This window comes from Mesoplodon densirostris, chromosome 9 (assembly GCF_025265405.1).
Source record: "Mesoplodon densirostris isolate mMesDen1 chromosome 9, mMesDen1 primary haplotype, whole genome shotgun sequence".
Classification (NCBI taxonomy): Eukaryota; Metazoa; Chordata; class Mammalia; order Artiodactyla; family Ziphiidae; genus Mesoplodon; species Mesoplodon densirostris.
Window position 1 is genome coordinate 58,130,176 of NC_082669.1, and position 25,510 is coordinate 58,155,685.

At 39.1% G+C, this 25,510-nt stretch overlaps 1 protein-coding gene across 4 annotated transcripts in view; it reads left to right on the forward strand.

The window, feature by feature from the left end:
- Positions 1 to 25,510, forward strand: part of MTERF1 (mitochondrial transcription termination factor 1) — a 394,940-nt gene that overhangs the window by 110,178 nt on the left and 259,252 nt on the right. The window lies entirely within an intron of this gene.

A 25,510-nucleotide genomic window follows, 5' to 3' on the forward strand; every position in this document is an offset into this window, starting at 1 on the left:
CGGTAGGTGTTCTGTAGGAGGTGTTCCACATGTAGATGTATTTCAGATGTATTTGTTGGGGAGGAAGGTGATCTCCACATCTTACTCTTCCGCCATCTTGAAGCACCCGATCATATGGTTTTTATTCTTCAATTTGTTAATATGGTGTATCACATTGGTTGATTTGTGTATATTGAAGAATCCTTGCATCCCTGGGATAAATCCCACTTGATCATGGTGTATTATCCTTTTAACGTGTTGTTGGATTCTGTTTGCTTGTATTTTGTTGAGGATTTTTGCATCTATGTTCATCAGTGATATTGGCCTGTAGTTTTCTTTCTTTGTGACATCTTTGTCTGGTTTTGGTATCAGGGTGATGATGGCCTCATAGAATGAGTTTGGGCACGTTCCTCCCTCTGCAATTTTTTGGAAGAGTTTGAGAAGGATGGGTGTTAGCTCTTCTCTAAATGTTTGATAGAATTCACCTGTGAAGCCATCTGGTCCTGGACTTCTGTTTGTTGGAAGATTTTTAATCACTGTTTCAATTTCATTACTTGTGATTGGTCTGTTCATATTTTCTATTTCTTCCTGGTTCAGCCTTACAAGGTTATACCTTTGTAAGAATTTGTCCATTTCTTCTAGGTTGTCCATTTTATTGGCATAGTGTTGCTTGGCGTAGTCTCTTAGGATGCTTTGTATTTCTGCGGTGTCTGTTGTAACTTCTCCTTTCTCATTTCTAATTTTATTGATTTGAGTCCTCTCCCTCTTTTTCTTGATGAGTCTGGGTAATGGTTTATCAATCTTGTTTATCTTCTCAAAGAACCAGCTTTTAGTTTTATTGATCTTTGCTATTGTTTTCTTTGTTTCTATTTCATTTATTTCTTCTCTGATCTTTATGATTTCTTTCCTTCTGTTAACTTTGAGTTTTGTTTGTTCTTCTTTTTCTCATTCCTTTAGGTGTAAGTTTAGATTGTTTATTTGAGATTTTTCTTGTTTCTTGAGGTAGGCTAGTATAGCTATAAACTTCCCTCTTAGAACTGCTTTTGCTGCATCCCATAGGTTTTGGATCATCGTGTTTTCATTGTCATTTGTCTCTAGGTATTTTTTGATTTCCTCTTTGATTTCTTCAGTGACCTCTTGGTTACTTAGTAATGTATTGTTTTGCCTCCATATGTTTGTGCTTTTCACGGTTTTTTTTCCCTGTAATTTCTTTCTAATCTCTTAGTGTTTTGGTCCAAAAAGATGCTTGATATGATTTCAATTTTCTTAAATTTACCGAGGCTTGATTTGTGACCCAGGTTGTGATCTATCCTGGAGAATGTTCCATGAACACTTGAGAAGTATAATCTGCTGTTTTCACATGGAATGTCCTATAAATATCAGTTAAATCTATCAGGTCTATTGTGTCATTTAAAGCTCGTGTTTCCTTATTAATTTTCTGTGTGGATGATCTGTCCATTGGTGTAAGTGAGGTGTTAAAGTCCCCCAGTATTATTGTGTTACTGTCGATTTCCTCTTTTATAGCTGTTAGCTTTTGCCTTATGTATTGAGGTGCTCCTATGTTGGGTGTGTATATATTTATAATTGTTATATCTTCTTCTTGGATTGATCCCTTGATCATTATGTAGTGTCCTTCCTTGTCTCTTGTAACATTCTTTATTTTACCTGACATGAGTATTGCTACTGCAGCTTTCTTTTGATTTCCATTTGCATGGAATATTTTTTTCCATTCCCTCACTTTCAGTCTGTTTGTGTCCCTAGTTCTGAAGTGCGTGTCTTGTAGACAGCATATATATGGGTCTTGTTTTTGTATCCATTCAGTGAGCCTGTGTCTTTTGGTTGGAGCATTTAATCCATTCACATTTAAGGTAATTATTGATATATATGTTCTTATGACCATTTTCTTAATTGTTTTGGGTTTGTTTTGTAGGTCCTTTTCTTCTCTTGTGTTTCCCCCTTAGAGAAGTTCCTTTAGCAGCTGCTGTAGAGCTGGTTTGGTGGTGCTGAATTCTCTTAGCTTTTGCTTGTCCATAAAGCTTTTGCTTTCTCCATCGAATGTGAGTGAGATCCTTGCCGGGTAGAGTAATCTTGGTTGTAGGTTCTTCCCTTTCATCACTTTATCATGCCACTCCCTTCTGGCTTGTAGAGTTTCTGCTGAGAAATCAGTTGTTAACCTTATGGGAGTTCCCTTGTATGTTATTTGTCATTTTTCCCTTGCTGCTTTCAATAATTTTTCTTTGTCTTTAATTTTTGCCAGTTTGATTACTATGTGTCTTGGCATGTTTCTCCTTGGGTTTATCCTGCCTGTGACTCTGCGCTTCCTGGACTTGGGTGGCTATTTCCTTTCCTATGTTAGGGAGGTTTTCGACTATAATCTCTTCAAATATTTTCTTGGGTCCTTTCTCTCTCTCTTCTCCTCCTGGGACCCCTATAATGCAAATGTTGTTAAGTTTAATGTTCCAGAGTTTTCTTAGGGTGTCTTCATTTCTTTTCATTCTTTGTTCTTTATTCTTTTCCACAGCTGTGAATTCCACCATTCTGTCTTCCAGGTCACTTATCCGTTCTTCTGCCTCAGTTATTCTGCTATTGATTCCTTCTATTGTATTTTTCATTTCAGTTATTGTATTGTTCATCTCTCTTTGTTTGTTCTTTAATTCTTCTAGTTCTTTGTGAAACATTTCTTGCATCTTCTCAGTCTTTGCCTCCATTGTTTTTCCGAGGTCCTGGATCATCTTTACTATCATTATTCTGAATTCTTTTTCTGGTAGGTTGCCTAGCTCCACTTCATTTAGTTGTTTTTCTGGGGTTTTATCTTGTTCCTTCATCTGGTACATAGCCCTCTGCCTTTTTATCTTGTCTCTCTTTCTGTGAATGTGGTTTTTGTTCCACAGGCTTCAGGATTGTAATTCTTCTTGCTTCTGCTCTCTGCCCTCTGGTGGATGAGGCTATCTAAGAGGCTCGTGTAAGTTTCCTGATGGGAGGGACTGGTGGTGGGTAGAGCTGGGTGTTGCTCTGGTGGGCAGAGCTTAGTAAAACCTTAATCTGCTTGTCTGCTGATGGGTGAGGTTGGGTTCCCTCCCTGTTGGTTGTTAGGCCTAAGGTTACCCAGTACTGGAGCCTACCTGGCTCTTTGGTGGGGCTGATGGTGGACTCTGGGAGGGCTCACGCCAAGGAGTACTTCCCAGCACTGCTGCTGCCAGTGTCCTTGTCCCCACGGTGAGCCACAGCCACACCCTGCCTCTGCAGGAGACCCTCTAACACTAGCCTGTAGGTCTGGTTCAGTCTCTTATGGGGTCAGTGCTCCTTCCCCTGGGTCTTGATGCACACACTACTTTGTGTGTGCCCTTCAAGAGTGGAGTCTCTGTTTCCCCCAGTCCTGCCGAAGTCCTGCAATCAAATCCCACTAGCCTTCAGAGTCTGATTCTGTAGGAATTCCTCCTCCCATTGCCAGACCCCCAGTTTGCCGGTTGTGGGGCTCAGAACCTTCACTCCAGTGGGTGGACTTCTGTGGTATAAGTGTTCTCTAGTTTGTGAGTCACCCACTGGCAGTTATGGGATTTGATTTAGTTGTGATTGTGCCTCTTCTGCCATCTCATTGCGGCTTCTCCATTGTCTTTGGATGTGGGGTATCTTTTTTGGTGAGTTCTAGTGTCTTCCTGTCAATGATTGTTCAGAAGTTAGTTGTGATTCCGGTGCTCTTGCAAGAGGTGGTGAGCGCGCATCCTTCTACTCCACCATCTTGAACCAATCTCAAAAGACATACATTTAATTGCTGTATGTTGATGAAAACACCACATGATATTCTGGAAGATGTAAGTACTTCTTCTGAAGTGTACCAGAGATAAGGAACTATGCAATACTTTGGCGTGCCTCAGTCATGAGCTATGATGGAGGAATGAAAAGAGATACTGCAATTTCTAGGGCAGCCACCAAATGAATAATATATAAAACCAATAGAGGAGCTAAATATGGAATAATAAAACATACTTCTTTAATCCAAGAAAAGGCAGGACAAAGGGCTAAAAAACAGATGGGAAAAATATGGGAAAAATATAAAAAGATAGCCTAAACCTAATAGATCAGTAATTATATTAATGTAACTGGAGAAAACACTCCAGTGAAAAGGCAAATGTCAGACTAGACCCAACTATGTGTTTATAGGAGTCATTCACTAATTAAAAGGTAATAGATAGGTTGAAAGCAAAATGCCGGAAAAGGTATACCATGTAAACACTAACCAAAAACTAGCTGCTGTGGCTAAAATATCAAAGTAGACTTTAGGCAAAAAATATTACTGGAAATAAAACTAGGTATTCCTTTTTTTTTTTTTTTTTTTTGCGGTATGCGGACCACTCACTGTTGTGGCCTCTCTCGTTGCGGAGCACAGGCTCTGGACGTGCAGGCTCAGCAGCCATGGCTCACGGGCCTAGCCGCTCCGCGGCATGTGGTATCTTCCCAGACTGGGGCACGAACCCGTGTCCCCTGCATCGGCAGGCGGGCTCTCAACCACTGCGCCACTAGGGAAGCCCAAAACTAGGTATTTCTAAATGCTCAAAGGGCCAATTCAGTGGGCCCTGTGTCATTTAAGATGACTGTTTCCTTAGTGTTTTTCTCTTTGGATGATCTGTCCATTGATGTAAGTGGGGTATTAAAGTCCCCTACTATTATCATATTATTGTCAATGTCTCCCTTTATGTCTGTTAATATTTGCTTTATATATTTTGGTGCTCCTGTATTAGGTGCATATATGTTTACAAATGTCATATCCTGTTCTCATATTGATCCCTTTATCATTATATAATGCCCTTCTTTGTCTTTTATTATAGATTTTTTAGAAATTTATTATTTATTTTTGGCTGAGTTGGGTCTTCATTGCTGTGCACGGGCTTTCTCTAGTTCAGTGAGTGGGGGCTACTCTTCGTTGCAGTGTGCGGGCTTCTCATTGTGGTGGCTTCTCTTGTTGCGGAGCACAGGCTCTAGGTGCACAGCCTTCAGTAGTTGCGGCGCATGGGTTTAGTTGCTCTGCGGCATTTGGGATCTTCCTGGACCAAGGCTTGAACCCGTGTCCCCTGCATTGGCAGGCGGATTCTTAACTACTGCAACATGAGGGAAGTCCCTTTTATTATAGATTTTGTTTTAAAAGTCTACTTTGTCTGATATGAGTATTGCTACCCCAGCTTTCTTCTCGTTTCCATTTACATTGAGTATCTTTTTCTTTTCCATCACTTTCATTCTGTGTGTGTCTGTAGCTTTGAAGTCAGTCTCTTGTAGGCGGCATATAGATGGGTCTTGTTTTGTTTTTTTAACCCAGTCAGCCACCCTGTGTAACTAAATGAAGCATTTAGTCCATTAACATTTAAAGGGATTATTGATAAGTGTGTACTTATTGCCATTTTGTTATTTGTTTCCTGGTTGTTTTTGTAGTTCTTCTCTGCTCTTTTCTTGTTCTTGTAGTCTCTCCCCTTGTGGTTTGATGATTTTACTTAGTGTTATGTTTGTGTTTTTTTTCTCTCTAGTTTTTGTATATCTAATACAGGCTTTTTATTTGAATTTGTGGTTACCATGGAGTTCATATATGTTGACCTATAACTATATGTACTTGTTTTAAACAAGTCATTTAAGTTCAAGTGCATTCTAAAAGCTACATTTTTTTCTTGCTCCCCCTATGTTTTTTGTTTTTGATGTCATATTTTACAACTTTATGTCTATCCGTTTACTCTTTGTTGTAGTTATAGTTGATTTTATTATTTTTGTCTTTTAGCTTTCATACTAGATTATTTGTGTTTTATCCACAGCCTTTACTACATATTTGCCTTTACCAGTGGGATTATTTCCTTCCTATAATTTCTTATTTCTTGTGGTAGCCTTTTCTTTTTCACTTAAAGAAGACCCTTTAACACTTCTTGTAAGGTCAGTTTAGTATTGATGAACTCTTAGTTTTTGCTTGTTTGGGAAGCTCTTTATCTCTCCTTCAATTCTGAATGATAACCTTCCTGGATAGTGTATCCTAGGTTATGGGCTTTTCCTTTCAGCACTTTAAGTATATCATGCTACTCCCATCTTGCCTGCACAGTTTCTGCTGAAAAATCAGCTGATAGCCTTTTGGGGTTCCCTTGTATATGACTCTTTGTTTTTCTCTTGCTGCCTTTAGAATTCTGTCTTTACCTTTAACTTTTGTCATTTTAATTATGATATTTCTTGGTGGGGGTCTCTTTGCGTTCATCTTGTTTGGGACTCTCTGTAATTCCTGTACCTGTATATCTGTGTCCTTTGTTAGGTTTGAGAGGTTCTCAGCCGTAATTTCATCAAATACATTTTCAACCCTTTTCTCTCTCTCTTCTACTTCTGGGACTCCTATAATGTGTATGTTGTTATGCTTAATGTTGTCTCAGAGGTCTCTTAAACTATTCTCATTTTTAAAAATTTGTTTTCCTTTTTGCTGTTCTGATTGGGTGATTTCCATTATTCTATTTTCCAGATTGCTTATGTGTTCTTCTATATCACCTAATCTGCTGTTAATTCTCTCTAGTGTATTTTTCATCTCAGTTATTGTATTCTTCAGTTCTGACTGGTTACTCTTTATATTTTATAGTTCTTTGTTAAAATTCTCACTGTGTTCAACTACTCTTTTTTTTAACTTTATTGTAGTATAATTGCTTTACAATGTTGTGTTAGCTTCTGCTTTATAACAAAGTGAATCAGTTATACATATACATATGTTCCCATATCTTTTCCCTCTTGTGTCTCCCTCCCTCCCTCCCACCCTCCCTATCCCACCCCATGTTCAACTATTCTTTCCCCATGTTCAGTTAACATTTTATTACTATTGCTTTGAATTTTTTATCAAATAGATTATTTATCTCTGTTTCATTAGGTTTTTTTCTCAGATATTTTTTCTTGTTCTTTCATCTGAAGCATATTCCTCTGTCTTCTAATTTTGCTTGACTTTCTCTGTCTCTATAAAATTATGTGAGACAGTTATCCAGCCTTGAGGTCATGTCCTTTTGTTGGGAGCATCCCTATGTAGTCTGCATGTGCCCAGTGGCTTTGGTGGGAGACCTGGATCTGAAGCAAGCATGGGCTGCATCTTCCTCTGGAGTGTGCCGGCAGCCACTGTCTTGGTGGGAGTTAGGGCTGGAGTTGGAGGAGCTAGAACCAGAGTCAGTTGTAAGCCAGAGCTTCTCTTATATTTCATGGCCATCAGTACCCTATCAGGGGCAGGGGCTAGGGCTGAGAGGCTGGAGTAGGAGCCCTGAGAGACTTGGGTTTCTTCTGGGTGTGATGGCAGTCTCTGCATTGGTTTGGGTTGTGGCTGGGGCCTGAGGGCTTGGGACTACACTTCTGTGCTAGTTTCACTTTTTCCCCAGTGTGTGTACCTTGGTTATAGGCTAGATTAGGGCTGGAGGGGTTGATGCTATACCACAGATCTGGCCCTGCCCCCTCCCAAGTTTGCACAGGCATGCATGCTCCTGCGATGATGATCTCTGCCCTGGAGCTAGCTTCACTCCCTTTGGAGTGTGTGCAGGGTAGGCAAGCTGGAAATGGCAGCCTCCACCATGGTCAGAGGCAGGGCTGGTGTCCAAGCTAGCTCTGTTTCCTCCATATGTATGCACTCTCATTGTCAATGGTAGCCTTTACCTTAGTGGGGAGCAGCATCAGAGCAAGAGGGTCTGGAGCAGGAGGTCATCACAGGCTGGGGAGTGCACTGGGGTGGTCCTGGCAAGCAAGCCAGAGTCCCAGGCAATTTTCAATCTGCTGCCTCCATGCCGTGACTGGGAGTAAGCAAGTCTGTGTGCACTCTCTTCAAGAGCAGAGTCTCGGTTACTTATAGCCCTCCAGTAAGCCCCACAGGTGTTCAAACCAGCTAAGGGGAGTCATCCATGTGTGGCTGGGCTACCTAGTATGTGGCTTAAATCTGTTGCTTCCCAGGGAGGGTCCCCTAGCCTGTGATATTCCCCTCCTCTTCTTTGTTCCCTGCTAGGGGTGTGGATCCCAATCAGATTGCTTCTCCTCCCCTCCTACCAGACTGCATGTGAATCTTTACAGCATTGGTTGTAGAAGAGCTGTTCTGCTAGTCTCCAGGTCAATTTCAGCAAGAGTTTCTCTATATGTAGTTGTAGTTTTGATGTGTTCATGAGGGGAGGTTAGTCCAGTATCCTCCTACCCCAGCATCTTGATCTCCCAGTGGTACACTTCTTGATACATCTTAGATCAAAGAAGAAATTACAATGAACACTAGAAAACATTTTGAGCTGAATTATAACAACAGAAACAAAAACCTACCAAGACTTATGAATGCATCTACAGTAGTGCTTAGAGGAAAATTAATGCATATATTAGGAAAGTAGAAAGGTTGACAATCCATTTTGTAAGCATTCATCTCAGGGATCTAGGGAAAAAAAGATCAAATTAAACCCAAAGAAAGTAGGAGGAAGGAATTAATAAAAATAAGAACAGAAACCATTGAAATAGAAAGTGTTTACTTGTTTCACAAGTTGCTTAAGTTTCCTCATCCATAAAATAAAGATAAAAATTGAACCTGCTTCATTGGATTGTTGTGAGGATTAGACAAACTAATACATGTAAAATATCTTTAAAAGGTGCTTGTCATATAGGAACCACTTAACAAATATTAGCTGCTGTTCCTGCTGCTGCTACTACTATTACTGTGACTACTGTTGTTACAAGATGAACTGTTAGGCACATATTCTTACTTTTTAGAAAATATGGTAATCACATGGGCCATGAGGAGTTTAGAGATTCTAAAGCAACTGGTACTTAACTTGCCAGTTTATACAGGGACATTCCTATGCCATAGGAGATGGTATATGGTATATATTTCATTATAAATCACATTCTAGCATCCCTCTGCTGAAAAAGTCTTCTGATTGCATTTAAGGTAAGATCCAAACTCCTTATTGTGGTCAACAGGGATGCATTATCTGACCTCTGCCTATGTCTTTAACCTTGCCTCCTTTCCTCTCCTCACTTCAGTCCAGATATTTACCCTCACAGAGTCTTTTCACTGTCTGTTTCCTCTAACTGGAATGAATAGTTTTCTCAGCTCCTTGCATAGAAAATTTCTTCTTTTTCAGGAGTCAGCTTAAATGTCATCTTTCCAGAGAGGACTAGCCTGACCACCCTATCTGTCGTTGGTTGGATTTCCTCTGCCTTGTGTTTTTCTCTATCCCAGCATCTATTGATTGCCTTCATAGACTGTCTCAAAATCTGTAATTATTCCTGTGTTTACTTGTACTTAGTCTCACCCATTCAACTGTTACCTTCATGAGGTGGGGTCTTGGTCTATCTTGTTCAGAATGCATTGATAGAGTCTGGTATGGTGGCTGGTGCACAGTGGGTACTCAAAACATTTGTTGAATGAATGACTGAATCTGACAGGGTTGCTGTCTTGAGTGGGAGGTTGTACTATGTCACATCTTCTGGCTCTAAGACCCTGAATCTATGCTCTGACTATTTTATTGCTCGTCCTAGGGAGAAAAGTAGTGAACTCCAGTACGAGTTAGGCAAGTTCCTCTATGTGGGTGAATCTGTGATGCCGCAGGTTCCCCTTCTTAGTGGAGCTGTCAGACAATATCATCTGATCATCTTCCTTGAACACTTGCTGTGATTCTTTGCTATGTAGGAATTGACTCCTCTCCCCAGCTCCCTGATTTTACTCTACCTAATGCTGCACTAAAGGACTTTCAGCAGGCCCAAGAGAAAAATAATGTATTAATTAAAATGATGTGCTCTCTCTTAAATTTTATTTTATTTTATTACTTAAAAATTTTTAAATTAATTAATTAATTATTTTGGGGTGCTGCTTTGGGTCTTTGTTGCTGCATGCGGGCTTTCTCTAGTTGCAGTGAGCAGGGACTATTCTTCATTGCCATGTGTGGGTGGTTGCTTCTCTTGTTGCGGAGCACGGTCACACGGGCAGTAGTTGTGGCTTGCGGGCTCTAGAGTACAGGCTCAGTAGTTGTGGCACACGGGCTTAGTTGCTCCGCCGCATGTGGGATCTTCCCTGACCAGGGCTCGAAACCATGTCCCCTGCATTGGCAGGCGGATTCTTAACCACTTTGCCACCAGGGGATTCTTCTCTCTTAAATTTTAAATTTGACAAATAACAGGCTTCTGGCTGTCACTAACCAACATTGTTAGCACTAAATTAGATGTCTGTTATGGTTGTTCAGGCAAGTTGTTTCATTGATCTTAGCACTGTTCCTCCTGCTCTGGAAAATATAAATCATCACTGAGAAAGATGGTGTTTCTTTTATGAGTCTTCCTGATACCAGCCTCAGGCTATGAGATGTGGACAGAGAACTGTGCTCTTCCAGCAGAGATTTCTTCCTCCTGTTGTGTCTGAGTTTTCCACACCCCACCAGTCATGTCATCCTCATCAAGCACAGACACTTCTGGATAAACCCACACTAAGTGTATAGTGTAATACCTGACTCTTACTTCAGTGATTCAGTCTCCTTTCTTTTTTATAACTGAAGATGCCATATAACAGATTGTAGTTGAGTAATTGCTTTACTTTCTATGGGAACATGTATTTTGTTAATAGCAGGGCATTCTTTTTTTAGAACAATGTTACCTTTAGGAGTCATATTTATGATGACTGACTTAAAACAGACACTTGTTTACCCAGGAGAGGTTTAGATACTATTGACATTTGGTCTGTATCAAGTTGGATGCCTACTAGTCAGTCTGAATGAACAAAAGAAAACAAAGTGAATTTTTGAGGGGACACAAAATAGTATGCCTATGCACTTGGATAAATGGAGGTTAACACTGGTTTAAAATTAGGCAAGCTACTTAATATATTTCTGAGCTTCAGGCTCCCCTAGTCCCCTAGCTGCACTGATCTGGTATTTGAAGGCAAGTGATCCTGACACTTGTGGAAAAGAATGTCTTGCTTACATTGTGCAGTGAGCCCTGGGACCTTCCCACATTGTTTTAGCAAGGGCAGCCGTCCGCCTGGCTCCTTCCTCCCGTCAAGAGTACCTTTAGACTAGAGAGGTTGAAAATATGATCCGTTCAGGTCTGGAAAGCCCTATGATTTTTAGATTACCCTTTATTATTAAGTAAGCATGAAGCTAAATTCTATATTTGAAGAAATTAATTTTATCTCACAACGCTGAGCTCCAAATGTAGGAGAAACAAACTCAAAAGGAAAGCATAACTTCTGTATGAAAACAGTCCTTATGAATCTGCTAATGAACCCATTAAAACTATGGATCTTATTTCTGAAAGGAAACCATCTCTTTCACATATCAGTCAGGATGTGATTGCCTGTCATCTTTTAGATGTGCATCTGTTCGTGTTTCTGATTTTATTAATTGCCATTTCAGTTCATCAACTAACCCTGAAAAATCTTCCCAGTGGAAACTCACTCTTTGTAGTTGTTTTCCACCATTCAGAGATGATGTGATTCTGGGGAAGATTTATTATTCTGTCAGTGAGGGCTGGTGTAGGGAAGAGCTATAGAGAGACATCCATGCATGATCCTCCCAATTATGTGACAGATGGAATGAAGACCACAAAGCCTTGTCCTTGGAAAAGAAGGGGAAGTAGTAGTCCTTGGTTCTCTTACCAAAGAGTGCATGGCTACAGCAAGAAATCTGGGTTTGCAGCCAGAACTCATGAGTTCAAGTCCCGAGTGTGCTGTTGACCAGCTGTGTGATTTAGGTCAAGCCACCAAGTTGCTCTAAACTTCAGTGTCATTACTGTTAATTTTTTTTTTTTTACTATTAACCATCTCATAGGGTTGTTTTGAGGATTAGATGAGACCATGCATAAAAGGGTGATGCAAATGGAAGTGATTATTAATATTACTATAAGCTCTTCATAGCTCTAGTTGATTTTCTACCTTAAGTTCAGTGTTGTTGGATATTAGTTGTCTTCCCTTATTTTGTTGGTGGTAGCAGAAATAGTCAATGGATAAGCGGGTCTTCAATTACAGTCTTTTCTTGGGACTAACCCAAACCTAAATCCCTGCAATATGTGTCTACATTACAGGCATTAGAAAAGATATAAAAGATGCTACCAGTAAACCACAGCATCCCCTGGCCTACATAACACTTGGTCTGCCAAATCTGGACTTAGGACTCTGAATAGCATTTTTTTAGGCTTAAAGAACAGACAAATCTAAAAGAAAAAGTAGAATCCTGTCAGTTGGAGCCTATGATGAATCAGTGCTTTATTTTACAATTTTCTTTTGAAAGTTATGCACAGAAACTAATGCACTATCATGAAGTAATTGTACTATAATAAAGATCTATTAAAATTATGATGGAAAAAACATAATTTATCTATTGTTGCAGTGTATAAACGGAGGTTATTTTTCCTAATTCATGGATGGTGTGGTTAACTTTTCTTACATCAGTTTTGTTGAGGTATATATGATTAATATACAATAAAAGCATCCACTGAAAGTGTAAAAAAAAATAAAAAGAGGCAAGTGATACTTAATAAATCTTCACACTCTTACTCAATAACAGTTACAGGTCCAGGTCTGTGACTATAATCTTTAATTGATGGTTGTTTTGTTTCCATCTATCAATAGCTTGTCTAAAGGAAATTATATTTAGGAACAATTATCTAAGAGACATGCTCCCTGCCTACCCACTTGGGTATTTTATCTTTGGATTTAGTTAGATGACTAAAGGCATATGTTACTTTAGCTTCTAAAGAATGAATGTCCTTCCATGACCCATACTAATGCATTATATTCTCAGCTTTTTAATAAAAGTTGTTGCAAGGAAAGACATGTGAAATCAACTTTTGAACTTAGTTAAAATGCTCTTGAGGACACTATCCATATTAGTGTCCCTGATGTAAAGTCATACATGAGAGTTTTTAAAGAACTTAATAGCAGGAAAAATTTTGTCTTCCCCAAGGTACCCTTTTAAACAATGAGACCTATGTAGTTGCTTGGTGTACTTGCTTACCATTCAGCTTCCAAGAAGCTTGGAGCAAAATGTGAAGCTCAATTATGGCATAAATGTTTACTTTAATAGGTAGCCTATTTACATATCATTTTTCTAACCTTGCTAGATTGTTATTCATATCTTTTGTTGTAAGCCATATCAAATAATTTTTGAAAAGATGCATTATATAAAGAGAAATAAAATAGTAGCTCTTAATAACAACAGGACTTAAATAAGAAAGAAGAAGGAGAGGAAGAGGGAAAAGAACCATCATATTCATCATCATTATCGCAGAGGGGGTTATAATTTCTTATTTATGCAGGAAAAGAAACTAATGGTAATTTTCACTTGTATTAAAATGCTTTTTAAAAATTAGGAAACATTTTAAGCATTAGAAAAATACAGAGAAAAATATAATATGCACCTATGTACTTATTACTCAAATTTAACATATATTAATATTTGCCATTTTTTCTTCAGATGAAGAATTTTAAAGTAATAAAGGTTACAATATAAGCAAAGCCTTCCTTTTAGCCTTCCTATTCCTTCCATCTCCTCCCTGTCCTGAGGTTATCTTTACTCTGATGTGAAATTTTCTGTCTGGGCTTTTGTATATTACTACATGTATCTGTCTGCAATTTTTTTTTGCCAGCAATGCTTTTGATTTTTATCCATGTAAATAAATTTAATTCATGTTAATTGCTAAATTCCCTCATATGATCACACCACAGTGTATTTCATCCCCTTACTGAGGACATTTAGGATTTTTCCAATTTCTTAATATGGCAAACAATACCGCCTTGCTCATGTTTCTCTGTACACAAGTGAGAGAGTTTCTCTAGGGTATATACCTAGAAAGGAAATTGCTAGATCATAGGTCTTCATTCATTCATTCATTCATTCAGCAAATAATCCAGTGTCTATTATGTGCCACGTACCATTCTAGGCATCTTTAGTTTCCTATCTACAGATACCGTGAATAAGACTGCATGAAGCATTCTGGAGGTGCAGTGGGGGAAAAGGTAGACAATAAACATGATAAATAAACAAAATACAAATATGTTAGTGAAAATGCTGTGGAAAAATATAAGCAGAGCAGTTGAGAGTAGTATGTATGTGAAAAGGTTTGCAATTTTATATAAGGTGGCAAAGGGTATCTCATTATGGTTTTAATTTTCATATCTCATATTATGAGTGATGAGGAGGATCTTTTCATACATTTAAAACTGTTCATATTTTATGCACCCCTTAAAAATTCCTGTATTACACCTTGTTGATTTAAATCCTTTAATTTCAAATGCTCCTTAAATATGTACAAACTAAAACTAGGAATAAATTTCTTAAACTTTCAGTTCTTATAGCTTGTAGCTCTTATCAAAGCAAATGTAAAAATTACATACAGCTCTCTCCTCTGCAAAACCAAAAAACTTTTAACCTGATACACAGTATTAGCGATTATGGCTCTTTACTCTTGGGCTTGGTCTGCCTTTCCCACTAGGTGTCAAAAAATGATGCAACTCTCTCACCACTCTTCTTTCTGAATCACTGAAACACCTTTGTTCCTCCAGCACACTGTGAAGTCATATGGCCCACAGTTGGTCCAAAAGCCTCATTTACTTCTGAAGTCTACCTCTGTACATTGTTAATTAGCTGAAGACAAGTAAAGTGGGACTACTTAGCACCAATCTGATTGCAAACATAAAGACAAACTGGGTCTTTGAGGAGGCATTTGGTTATTAGGTGGTCACTCAGATGATTTAGAATATGCTTACTTTAGATTATCAGTGAAATGAATACCCCAAGTTAATAAATTCTTAAGAATATATTCCAGTGAGAATATGCAAATCTCCCCAAATGGGTCAGCCAACCCCAGTTTGAGAAACTGATCTAACATAGATTTAGAGCCCAAGGTGGATCATGAACTAGTACTAACATGGTTTCTGGAATAGGCTGATTTTTTAGGGCATGTAGTTACCCAGATGGCTGAGTTACATGTAGAAATCTTTGAAGTCTTTTTCCTTGGTTTGCCTAGTTTGGAATTGTACCCTGTGTGAAGCTCAAAATGGGCTCCCCTTTGTTATAGAGAAGACCAGGAAAAATTTGCTGCGCTGTCCTTCCTTCTATAATGCTTACCTCATTACCAGACTTCCCTGTGCTTCCCTTTCCTCAGAGGTCCAGATATGCAACAATGGTCTATTTTACTATTTTATTTTATTTTATCTTATGTTCATTAGCTGAAACTCTCATATCTGTTTGTGCCTTTGTCATGTGGATGGCAAATTCAGTGGAGAGATGACTCAAGACCTCCAATTTCTTTCATTCCTGATTGCTGGTGGATTGCTGGTATGGATATCTAGGGATGAGGGGCTAATACAACTGCCCATCTGAATATGAATCAAAATCTTTGTTTCATTATTCACAACTCGAATCATCAAATATTCTTTTTGGCAATTCAGGGTCATTATATAGATACTGAGAACAGACTTTATAGTCATACATATTAACAGTGTTGATAGAATTGGCTTTATTGAGAATTTATTACTTGCCTGTTAAATGTTAATACAACTAAAAATTAGCACAGTTAGGGAATTTTGCTCAAATAAAGGTGAGAAGTTTTACCTTGAACATATGTATATTTGTGTGTCCGTTTGTGTATACTTGTGCACATGTATATGTGTGTGGTTGAATCATGTGAAATTGCAGCTTCCGCAGGTCAAAAACAAATATAAGCAATATAATATGGTTCATGTATGCTTTACCAAAGCAATAACAAAGATAATAATGCCTGTTTTTTTTTTCTTAAAAACCAACAATCAAGCCAGTAACCTGGGTCTTAAAACAACATTTTCTTTACATAAAATATTTTAATATTGGTGGTGGGGTGCAATAAGAATGTCCTGTCTTACAGAAAACCTAGAATGCCTCTGTTCTTCATCTAGGGAAATCTTCCAGGACCCTGGGCTAATCTGTCCATAAAGGCTTCAATTACCATTCTAGCCTACACTGAGGGTTCTTTCCTGTGAACTCAATGATTTTTCCTTTGCTACCATTATTTTAGTAAATAATTCTGTATTACCTTCTTTTTTTTTTTTTTTTTTTTGATGTGGACCATTTTTAAAGTCTTTACTGAATTTGTTACAGTATTGCTTCTGTTTCATGTTTTGTTTTTTTGGCAGTGTGGCGTGTGGGATCTTAGCTCCCTGATCAGGGATTGAACCCGCACCCCCTGCATTGGAAGGTGAAGTCTTAACCACTGGACTGCTAGGGAAGTCCCTGTATTACCTTCTTTCTAAATAAATTGTAAACTCCCTGTTCCCAGGGAGTTGACTCTTTATGGCCTTGACTCTTTATGGCTTCCAGTAACTGTTGATTTGGCTAAGCATTTGACTCAGAGAGCATTCTGATAGGATTTAATTATTTAAGTTGGTAGAGTAACAAGAAAATACTTTTCAGAGGACTAGGAATGTTGCATTTTGAGAAATCAATCAAGGATCATCCTGCTTTCAAGGAATTTACAGTCTCCTTTGGGAGACAATGCAGATTTGAGATTCTTTTAACTGTTTGAAATTCTCTTAACTGTTCTATTCCAAGCAGAATTATAAAAGGAAGCTTAATCCACCAGATTGAGTCTGTGTTGGCTAAATTGAGCACAGAGATCTTCACTTATTGATTTTAGTATGGCAGAGATATATATTTAGCAAGTCAGCCAGTTACCTGGTTTGTGCACTTATATTGGTAATAGGGTGGCATTTTCTTCAATGGATAAATTTGAAGATATATGTGAATAACCTACAAGTATAAAAGTATGATTTTTAATATATCTTAATGTTCACCAACACTATCTTCAACAAAATTGCCCCCATATCTCAAAAGTTAATGACAATTTTTATCACAGCTCAGAAAAGACCTTCAGGTAATTAATGACAACACTTCAGACAACAGTTTTTCCCTTTTGTCCTTTCTGTTTTTGTAAGAGAACTCAGGGCCAAAAGAAGAAGAAAGATAATGGTTCACAGTCAATGCTCATGGACCAGACACCTAATCCGAACTTAACCAAAAAGTCAATATTTAGCTGTACCTTATCAGTGTAGAAATGTCAAGCATAGCAAGAGACACGAACAAATTTCCAGCTGATTTCTCGTTCTTGTGCTTCAGTGTTCAAAGCTGTGGGGCAGAGTTTCAACATCAGATAAGACAAAACAGCCTTTGGGAAAAAAAGACAACAAATGAGAACATTTGCAGCTGCTGAGACCCCAGTTTATAAGAGGAAAACAGTCGCAGGAGATGCATTCTAATCTCTCCCAGCACATTCCCTCGTCACCTTGTGGCCTGTGTGATGCCAGCACTTGATCATTACTCTCAGCAGGCAGCCTTCAAGAGACAGCAACTTGCTGAGTAAAGTCATAATTTGTTGCCACCCAAGACAATTGACAAAAATTTTTGGCCTTCTAAATTTGAGTGGCCGGGAGTAGATGCATCAAGCATGACTGTGGGTCATGGGCTGTGGGTCTGCAAAACAGGAGTTCCACTAGGGCTCCCTGAAGCTATGGGCAGTTCAGGTATAGAACAGAGGTTTTCAGTCTTTAAAGAACTTCAGAACGCTTTCCGAATTCCATCTCGTTCCACAGGACTCCAGCTGACCTCACCCACCCATGTAATGCAATACATGAAAGTTGTATTTTGTTAAAAAACAAGGTTACATTGGAAAAACCTGTAATGATACTCACATTTAATGAGTTGGTTGGACTGTCTGTTGGTATTGAAAAATTTGGTTATGGAAAAAAGGAAATAATGTAAGAAAGAAAGATGGTGACTTACATGGCTAAATATGCACTGTTACTGACTTTTTAAGGAATTGTGGGTGGGCTTGGCATTTCATGGAACATGGAGATCTGGAAATTGCTGATAGAGGAAACATCATTTCGTCTAGAAATCCAACTAGAAAGGACCTGCATCAGCTAGATTCACAGAACAATGAGGCCTTAGAGTTCACCAAGTGCAGGGACCAACCATTCCAAACTATTCATATAAGAGTCACTGGGGTGCTTGTTAAAAATACAGATTCCCATGACCTTCCTCCTGAACATTCTGATTCAGGGAGACTGTAGTGGGACCTGGAAACCTGTCTTTTTAGCAAGAGTCCAAAGAGATTTTGTCATCAGACGGATCTGGAAACATTGCTCTACAGTGTCCTAGCAAAATGCACATTACAGAGTAGGTACTCAGTAATGGAATGAATGAATGAAAGAAAGAAACTGCAGTGAGCATGCCAAAAGGCAGTCCTAGCCCCTGATTTTGCTGCATCCTCATTCAGTGTGCCAGGGCTCTTGGCCTTGTGCAGCTAACTCCCAAATCATCGGAGGAATGACCTTCAGAAGTAGTTGATAAAGGTTAGCTTTTTGAATGTCACATGGACTAATACTCCTTCCCCTTTGTCCTTTGTTGGAATGTCATAGTGACACACATGAAAATTCTATGTCCTGAAAAAGGAATGAATGCTAAATGTTATAAACAGAAAGATGCTCATTTAAGTCTCCCTTAAGAAGAAATCTTTTTTTGTGTGTTCTGCCAAAATAGGTCCCTCCAGGCACAAACCATCCTCCCTCTTTAAGCTGTCCATAGAGGCACAAAGGAGAAGTGGTGTTGGAAGCAGAATTCCTATCTCCGTGTGGACAGTGCCACTAATAATTTCTGTACTACCCACAAGCAACCTAGTTCTTCCTTTTCTAAAATTGTATGTCATGTTAACTTTGCTACTGTGGTCCCCAGGGGAATCATTTTGTAAACTCCATGGCAAATAGGGAGGTTCTCCCTCCATACAATTTATAAGACCTTGTTACAATACAAGTCCCAGAACTACCGGGGGCAGAGGGCATGGGCTAGAAGTGAGAGAAGGAAGGTGGAAGCTGTGTCTTTATTCCCCTGTAAGGTTCTCTGGCACAGCTTTGGGCACATGGTAGGGTATGGGACTGGACTGAAAATACCCAATCATCTCTTTTGTTCAATTTCTATGGCGACCTGTCGTCATCATGGGACTTATTTAGGGTCATCTAATTTCCATTGAGAAGAGGATAGACAACACACAGGACAAAAAGAGCCCCAGTGAATTTGTTGAAACTTATCATGCTCGGTTTTTGTGACTTACTGAAAGATTTAGTGAGTATTGTTGGGGGAAAAAAGCAACAAGGCAGAGTTAAGTAAGGTTGCAGGCTGGTCCAGTAGTGGTTCTTAAACTTTGCTGCATATTAGAATATGGACAAGTTAAAAAATTCTAGTATCTAGGCCTTGTCCCATACCAGTTCAGTCAAAGTTTCTGGGGGTGTGACCCAGGCAACACTTAAAAAAAAATTTCTGGGGCTTCCCTGGTGGCACAGTGGTTGAGAGTCCGCCTGCTGATGCAGGGGACACGGATTCGTGCCCCCGTCCGGGAAGATCCCACATTCCGCGGAGCGGCTGGTCCCGTGAGCCATGGCTGCTGAGCCTGCGCGTCTGGAGCCTGTGCTCTGCAACGGGAGAGGCCCCAACAGTGAGAGGCCCGTGTACCGCAAAAAAAAAAAAAAAAAAAAATCCTAGGTAATTCCAATGTGCAGCCCAATTTAAGAGCTAGTGATTTCTAGATTGTTCGTATATTCTATCTTTTCTAATTATATGTTATTGTTATTCCCTCTGCCTGGAATGACCCTCATTCCTTCTTCTGGTGAAGGCCTGCTCATCTTTAAAAATTTACCACACATATAGCTTCCACTGACAGAGTTCACTCATTTATTCAATAAATATTTACTGAAATGCTCCTTCCTCCATGGTGATGGCACTCAGTGACAACACTTAATACATTTGGATTATTTTAAATTTTTATCACTATTATTATTTTCATCCACAGACTTTGAGTTCTTTGAAGCCAGGGATTGCAAATTATTAATCTTTGACTTTTGTAACACATTTTCCTTTATTTCCATTCCCCCAGATTCCCAGCTGGGTGATGACTGTCCCACAGACACTCAATATTGCATAATAATGATTTTTTTGAAGATGTGGTTACTATACTCAGTGGATTCAAAATTGCTATAGTTTGACTTAAAATTAAAAGTTTTGTTTTAGTAATGCCCAGATTTGTTTGTAATGCTCTTCTTAGAGATGCCCATAATTTTGTGAGTCTTTTATTTGCAGTAGCATTGAATGATGCTTTCATGGAATGATATGTGATTGCTCCAAGATTTATTTCCCAGACAATACTTGGCATCATGAAATTTTATGTTTACGAACTTCTTTTTGTTTTTGTTTTTTTTTACACTCGCCGATTCTCAAGTTCACCTGCCTCTTTTTATTTCACTCATTTCTTTACCTGACACTTAGGGCCCCCTAGGCTCAGGGCCCACTCTGACTACCTAACCTTCACCTGCCCACATAAATCTAGGCTAGTCAGACTGGTCTCCTCAATGTTTCCCAAGTGTAGGGATTTTTATCCTTCTTGCCTACTATTATTCTGAATGGTTCTGGTTCTCCAAAGGCTCCCTCCCTCCATGAGTTTTAACCTGACTTCTTCAGCTTTTTCATAAGATCCATACCATGTAATTTAGCATGTCTTTATACAGTCTTATCCATTTTTTATTATCTAATATCATTCCTCACAGATGACCTGTCTCTTCACCTGACCTGTCTCATGTATAGTTTTCATAGGCTCTGTGGCACCTAACACAATAAAGGCTATTCTCTAGGTACTTAATACATGTTTCATTCTTTAGAGATTGAATTGAATCATATCTGTCATCTGGTAAAACAGGAGTGTTTAACACACAATGTAGAAAATTTAGAAAGGTTTTCTGTGCAATGATTGTCTATAGGACATAATCCAGGAAAAGTGTAACCCCAGCTCTGGGGCCCTGTTATGGGCTGAATTGTGTCCCCCCAAGTTCATATGTTGAAGTCCTAATCCCTCAGTACCTCAGGCTTTGACTGTATTTGGTGTATTTGGAGATAGGGCCTTTAAAAAGTGATTAAGTTAAAATGAGGCCATTAGTGTGGGCCCTAATCCAGTCTGACTGGTGTTCTTATAAGAAGAAGAAATTTGGACACATAAAGGGATACCACACACGTAGAAGAAAGATGTGAGGATACAGCAAGAAGATGGCCATCTGCAAGCCAAGGAGAGAGGCTGCAGAAGCCAAACCTGATGGTACCTTGATCTTGAACTTCTAGCCTTCAGAACTGTGAAAAAATAAATTTCTGTTGCTTAAGCCACTCAGCCTGTGGTATTTTGTTATGGCAGCCTGAGCCGACTAACACAGGTCCTATATGCTACCTGTCTAGAGTGACAAGGAACCTCTCAGGGATAGATTTTCCATTTCCCTCTTCTTCCTGCCTCAGTTGGAAGATTCTAGATCATGCTCCCTGAAAGAGAAGATGAAATGGAGAAGCAAAGAGATTCCTCCTTCTCTCCCTTTACCCTTCCTGACAAACTTAAGCTTGGATCTGTGAAAGGCACTCCTGCACAGATGCTTTTCTATCTCCTTTAGTCTTGGACACAAGTCACTTGCCCACTGATGAAGCTGGGTAAAAGTAGGTAAAGGTAGGGTCCTCAAGCCTCTGACATTAGTTTTTGTTTTTTTTTTTCCCTTCAAAACTCTGCTTTCTTGTGCATAAATGTAATGGCTTAATTTGTATCTGAGGAAATTCTTATCTGAAAGAAGATGTTTTAGTTTGAGTTTTCTCTAAATCAGGTCCTGAGACAAGGATCTGGGGGTAGGCAGTTTATTTTTGAAGTGGTCTCAGGATGCACCAAGAGGGAGTAGGTATATAAGACAGAGATGGGTGGAAAGTCATACAGAGTGCTTTCAGGTATGGATACCTGTGGGAACCTGGGACTCAGTCCTGCCAGGGACACTATAAGAGACTGTGTAGTCACAGCAAGGGACAAGGAAGCTAAGGCATTTATCCACCATCTTCTGCTGCTGATGTGTGAAGGGTTGGTTCTAGAGGAATGAACTAGCCACTAATCTGGCTTACCCTGAGAGTGGGCAGATCATGCTCCTACAGGCAGAGGAAGTCCAAGGTCAAAGAGACACAGACACTTGAAGTAGGAACCCATTGCCTCGTGAAAGGAACTATCCACCAGTAATATAGGCAACCATATCTACAGGAATGTGTTAAGGGGATATTGGCAAGACACCAACTGTCTGTTGCTGAAGCCTAGTTTTCAGATTTGTGGAAGCTGGACTTACGTTCTCTAAAGTTATAGCTCACTCTGTTAGGTACCATAAAAACAGATCTTTAGTGCTTTGGGCTTTTTGTGACTAATTACTGCTTATCCCCTAAATCCCCATTTTAGAGCCATCCTGCCAGAACTTAATTTATTCTTATAATTTTACAGCAGCTGTTCTTGGATTGACCCTGATCATTGTCTCTTGGTGGCCTACTGGAGTATACCTGAAAGTACACTGTCCTTCCTGCCCCCCCAAATCTCCCAACAAGCCATATAAGAAAGCAGGGGCTTCAGTACCCTCCACCCCCACCCCAAGGTCCTTATTTCCTAGTAAGTCATGTGTTTGTGTGGGGAGAGGGGTGGATGTTAGAACGTGGCCATAAGCCTACACAGTGCCTTCTGTATAGGTTCAGCCATGTTCTGGGCTTGTTAAATTACCTGTGGGCAGAGCCTGTCAGAAGACTGAAGATCATCCTGGGAGGTAATTATTATAAGGGATGAGGAAGCTAGGGGTGACAGCTTGATCAAGTAACAAGCCTTAGTCATCAGAGGAGAGAGGCCATTCTGAGAATGGTGTGGTGTCTATGACTCAAGTTTGTCTCTGACCTCCCTTTAGATCATGTCGCAGTCCTTCAGAGAGTTGAGGTGAAAGCTATAAATGAGAATGAAAAGAGTTTTGTGCTAAAACTGTTGGACATGGAGGTACAAGCAAGATAACTTAGGGACCCCTCTAAAATTATGTAATGCAATGAAGAGAGAGAGGACTTCCAGTTCCAACAATGTCCGTGGAGAGTGCTGGAAAAGAACAGGAGGAATCAGAAGCCACGTGGTATGTGACAAGTTTTGTTCCTTAGCACAGGTGGGATGCCCCCAGGGATTTACCAGTGTTACTTGGACAGAGCTTGATTGATGGGTATGTCCTGATAAGTTGAGGAGGAAAGCCATGAAGTCTGGTTTGGCCGATTAATGCAATCTCATTTATTCCCATAGGCTTATGAGGCCTGAGCAAACCCTAGCTGCAGATGAAACATTCTGGTTGATAGGGATAAATTCTTTCATTTCTTTCCACAATCAAGTTTAGGATAGTCCTATACTGCCTGGTCTGTAGTGGGTGCTCAAAAATTTTCATTGAATGAATTACCATTACTCACATTTGGTAAACATCAAGAGTGAGCAGGATTGGAGAATAGATCCATGACAAATTCCTGGGGTGAGGAAGCAATGGATTCTTTCTTACTTGCTGTATCTTACAGAAATAAGTACTTGTGATAAGAAAACCCTTATAGATAATTAAATGATTTTGTCACTGTATAAACTTCAGAGAAATCAAGTTATTGCTGAATAGTGCTTTAACTAATTGCTCTTAGTTTACCATTATTCGCTAGCATTGAGCCTTTGGCCAAGTTATTTAACATCTCTGAGCCTTGGTTATTCTGTAAAATTGAGATAATGTTACCTACCTAGTGATTAGGTATCATTACCTAATGATATTGAGAGTATTGAAGTTAATGTATGTGAAGTGCCTAGTACAGTGCCTGGGACATGGCAAGTATTTGGTGATAATGATGATGATTATTATCATTATTATCATATCTTAGATAATCTCTGACTATGCTAAATAAGCTCCATCTAGGGAATTGCCTCTACTTTGTTCTTTGGTTTTTAGTTGGTTTTCTAAGAATAAGTATTTAATGCAAACTTCATAACTTTAAAATAAAGCCTTTGGTGTAGACTCTTATAAAAGTTTCTGGAAGTGTAGATATATCCTCTATGTGCAGTAGTTTTGTCTTGTCTATTTTTCACTCCCTTAAAGTGAATCAACAGATCAGTGAAGCCTCATTTCCTCTTATATCAACTAGGTTGTATTTTCTGCTTTCCAATATCAGTTTTCGCTTGTTTGCATCTCTGTCAGCTAAACCAGTACTTAACACTAGGGTCTATTTTGTACTTCTCTTAGTATCTCCTTTGTAAGCTGCTTGATGAAGGTTTGCTGGAGCTGTGTGAAAGTGCATATTGTTTAGAAGACAGAACTATTTTAGCTTGAAGGTAGAGGTGTGTTTTTTCTTCTTGGTAAATTCCTTTTCTTTTGATGAAAGCCAAAACTTGAAGTTCATGGTGACAGATCAGTGTCCTAATTGCTGTGCTGTTGGAAATAAGGAGAAATGTTTATTGCTAATCAAGTAAATAGCAAACCAAATTTCATCAGTGTAGCAAGATGAGCCTACTCGGTGGGCGGGTCTTATAAAATACTTTTTCTAGTGATCCTGGGAGAACTTGTGAAGTGGTAATAATAAAAACAGCATATGGTCTTTGCAGGAACTTTGTCATACATAAGCAATGTGCTGTGGGTGTGGTAATGAACATCAGGTGTATTTGGCACATGACTTCTAAAACTTGGGGAAGAGGAATTTTGCTTTTTTGCACATACTGGAATGTGCTTTTGCATTTCTGGTATTAAAAAAATAGCTTAAGAACTACGTTATTATTTTTTTATTCCTTATTTGGAAGCTATACTGGTGAGCATAAGAAAATACTTAACTTCAGATCTTCAAAGGCCTGCTGTAGAGGTTTGGAAAGCATTTGGTTTGGCTTGAAGCAAGTTTGGCTAGTGAAGTGACAGGCACACAAGAAAGAACAACAGGTGAAAAAATGTGGAGTTTCTTTCATCTTTCAAAGGATTTTCTTGATGAATTGAAACAACCATAATAAGCACTGGCCTTTGTGCCCAGTGGCCTAAAAGTACTTAGAGTGGGCCAAGTAAGAATCAGGCAGGGGCCTAATGAAAATCAGGCAACAAGCCTAGGCCTAATTAAATATGTGCTGCCTCCCCCCACTTTTTCTTTATTCCCTTTGGCTCAATTTTTAACAAAAAATCTGGTTTTGTGGTAGAGAGATATTTCTCTTCCTTGACTCAGATTGAGTTAGTAACGACTAGCAAAGACAAACTGAGGCATGAGTTATTCAGTAGAACCGTGAAAATCTTTGTTGGCTAAGTAGATTTTCTTGCTGGCCTGTTTCTTTTGAAAACTGCTTGTAAAAATTAACTAATATATTTGTGGGCTAAAATAAACAATATCTCTTGAAGTGGTTCAATGTGAGTCAGAGATAAAATTTTTCATTTTGTTTGGGAAAGATACTGCATTTGATTGTAAAGATGTTTTTAGAACAGCTTTTAGAGATGTTGATTGAGCTTCCGCAGTTTCCCCAGCTTGTTTAAAGGAGTCTTTGGGATCTATGAGTCATGAATAATTTTCTGATTATGATCAGAAGACAGATGTCTCCAGAGAATTCTGCAAAACTTTAAAACATATTTGAACAATGTGAAATTGACATAAGAGTAGAACATTTGCTCCAATGCCCATTTTATGGCATGGCTACAGAGAGGACCTGGGACTGGATC